Below are 3,578 nucleotides of genomic sequence, written 5' to 3'. Positions count from 1 at the left end.
GTTTTGTGATGTGGATTTTATATGTTTCCTACTACTCAATATTTATTTACCTTTATTACTTACTTAATTGGCGTACTCACATTACTCCTTGCACGTTGTGTGCAGATCTAGGGGTTGCCGGAAGTGCTAGCAAGCGTTGATCTTTATCCGTCACATATATTTGGAGTTGGCAAGGCAGATGCGTGGCGATCGCAGCCTTGCTCTTCTCCCTCCTATCTTCCTATAGTTATTAGTCGTTGATTTCCAGACTATTATAGTCATTATGTTTCAGAACAGTTGTAGTATTTGCTCATGACTTAGTGACACCCGAGGTCGGGCTTTTATTTCCACATTTTGGTTTTTTATTTTATGTCTTTTAGTGAAATTTTAGTATGAAAACGGTTATTATCTAAATTTTTAATAAAACGTCATATTATTGTGGGAATGTGTCGGCTGGCCTAGTTCCACGATAGGCGCCATCACGACCGGGTTGGTTTTAGGGTTGTGACATATAGGTGTTATTTTGGCGATTTGATTCGTATGATGTTTTAGGACATGTGTGCATGTTTGGTTTGGAGCCCTAAGGGCTCGGGTGAGTTTCGGATAGGCTACAGGATATTTTGAACTTAGAAAAATCTAGTTTTTGGCTTCAGTTGTCATCTGGTGCTTTCTTTTTTGCGTTCGCGATGGTACTCTCATGGACGCGAAGAGTAAACATGTATGAAGAGGATTTTCTTCTACGCGAACACGGAGTATTGGGGGCATTATCCTTCAAAAACGCGACCAGGCTCTCACGAACGCATAGCATAAGAGACCTGGGGGAGGGGACAAATGTTCTTATACGCGAACGTGAGCATTGGCTCGCGAACACGGAGGCTAGAGGGAGTTGCCTTCGAGAACGAGTAGTAGGACTCACGAACGCGTAAGACTTTGGCCGCTGCCTTCCGGAATCTCGGCAGACCCTTTGCGAACGCGAAGAAGGTCTGACACATGGGATTTAAAACAGACCTGAAACAGATTTTCTCAAAAATTTTACAACCCTTTCATTTGAACTCCACTTAGGAGCGATTTTGATGAGGGGATTCAATACCAAATCATAGGTTTGCACTCTTTAGCTCATTTTCTTCCATTTCTAACATCACCTATAGAATTCCTAGCTTTCTTCCATGGTAGGAAATTAGAGATTTAGGAAGAATTGGGGATTTTGCAAAATTGGGGGTTTAGACCTCGATTTGAGGTCGGATTCCAAAACCAATTGTACATCGAGCTCGGGGGTGAATGGATTTTGGTCCGAACCTCGGATTATGACCAAGAGGGCCCGAGTTTGTTTTTTGCACTTTTTGAGGGAAAGTTTGGGAAATCTAAATTCGTGCATTGTAGTTGATTCCTTTAGAAAAATTGATGTTATTGAGTTAATTGTGTCTAGATACGAGTGGTTCGGAGGTGGATACTAGAAAAAAATTGATAATTGAGCATTGAGCGGCCTGTGGAGCGAGGTAAGTATCGTGGTTAACCTTGGCTTGAGGGATTAGGTCTTATTTGCCTATTTGCTACGTGTTTGAATGTTGAGAACAATGTATAGGTGAGGTAATGAGTACCTATGCGTTGATGTTGAGTCATAACAAGCTAGTGAGTCTTTTTCGTAAAATTGTAGCTTTCCCTGATCATGTTGTCCATGCTTAGACTAGTTTATTTTTATGTTGATTGTTCTTATCAGATATACGGATATTGTTGTTGATTGAGCATTGGCTCAAAGTCGAGGTTGATATTATGGAAGTAATTGTTGAAGCAAGACTTCTTGTTGTTATTTCTATCTCCCTATTATTATTATTCCTTATTTTGGTGAGGGAGAGTGTTAAAGCACGAAGAGTGATGCCGTGTCATTCTTATTTGATTTATACAGTGAGAACGATAGCAAAAGCACGAAGGGTAATGTCATGTCATTCTTATTTTTTTTATATGGTGAGGATGAGAGTAAAAGCATGAAGGATGATGCCGAGCCATTCTTATTTGATTTATATGGTAAGGTTGAGACTAAAAGCACGAAGGGTGATGTCGTGCATTTTTTGTTACTATATTTACTTGTTGTTACTGGTTCAAGGTGTACTAGCTGTTTAAATTTCCTACTGTTGTGATTCTTATCTTGCAATCCCCTCAGCATGTTTCCCCTCCCGTTATTATACGTTTAGCTTCTATTAGTTCTTATTGTGCTCGTATACTATTTAATAACACAGGTTTATATATGTGTCTTGTCCTAGCTTCGTTACTACTTTGTTGTGGTTAGGCTCAGCACTTACCAGTACATGGGGTTGGTTGTACTGATATTGCACTCTACACTTTCTGTGCAGATTCAGTTCCGGTCCGAGCTGATCTCGAGTTTAGTTGCGGTCTTCATCTGATCGGAGACCCAAGGTAGACCTGTTGGCATCCGCAGGCCCTGGCGTCCCCTTCCATACATTCTCTTTATTGTTTTTTTTGTATCGAAAATAGTTGTATTCCTTCGACATTTGTTGTAGTTAAATCTAGAAGTTCGTGGATTGTGACTCCAGATTTTGGGTAGCTTTATATATTAAGAATGTTATGGATTTTTGCACTCTTTTCAACTTGTTATGGTTTAATTGTTGTTAATCTCTAAAAGGTCTAAGAATTGGTTTAATGATCTCTAACATTGGCTTGCCTAGCAAGTGAAATATTAGGCACTTTCGCGGTCACGACAGGTGGAATTCCGGGTCGTGACAAGTTGGTATCAGAGCACTAGGTTGCCTAGGTCTTACAATTCATGAGCAAACTTAGTAGAGTCTGGAGGATCGATATGGAGACGTTTGTACGAAGGGATGAGGTCGAGGCCAAGGCCGTGCTAGAGGCCATGGTAGGGGCAGGGCTCAGCCTAGAGCTCGAGCAACAACACCAGTAGCGGAGCCTTGGGTGGAGTTTGATGATAAGGTTCCAGCCAAGACTGTTCCTGCCGGACCAGCTCAGGTCCCAGAGGGTTTCATTGCTACCCCCGTGCTTCAGGATACTTTGGTCCATTTGGTGGGCCTGATGGAGAGTGTCGCTCAGACCGGCATATTTCCTGTGGCACCAACCGTCTCTCGGGTTAGGGGAGGAGTTCATACTCCTGCTACTCACACTTCGGAGCAGATGGCTCCTAATTTCAAACTCTCGCAGCTTAGCTAGTTGGGGCAGTTCCGCTGGGTGTTGAAACACAAACCGGTGACGGATCAACTATGTCTTCTGAGGCTTTGTTGAGATTGGACAAGTTCACCAAGCTCTTTCTAGTTCATTACAGTGGGCATCTTCTGAGGACACACAGGATAATCTTGACTACTATCCTGAGGTGCTGCGGAACATGGGGATAATGGAGACCAATGGGGTCGACTTTGTTGTGTTCCAGATGATAGGGTCCGCCAAGAGATGGTAAAATGACTTTGTGTTGACTAGACCAGTTCGGTTGCCTACTTTGACTTGGGACTAGTTCTCGTTCCTTCCTGTTACACTAAGAGAGGACTATCGCAGGCAGTTCGAGCGTCTCCAGCTGGGCAGTATGACCGTCACTTAGTACGAGACTCGATTTGTTGATTTGGCATGTCATGCTCTTC

This window comes from Nicotiana sylvestris, chromosome 1, assembly GCF_000393655.2.
Source record: "Nicotiana sylvestris chromosome 1, ASM39365v2, whole genome shotgun sequence".
In the NCBI taxonomy this organism is placed as follows: domain Eukaryota; kingdom Viridiplantae; phylum Streptophyta; class Magnoliopsida; order Solanales; family Solanaceae; genus Nicotiana; species Nicotiana sylvestris.
The sequence above is the reverse complement of the archived record's forward strand: the minus strand, read 5'-3'. Positions refer to the sequence as shown.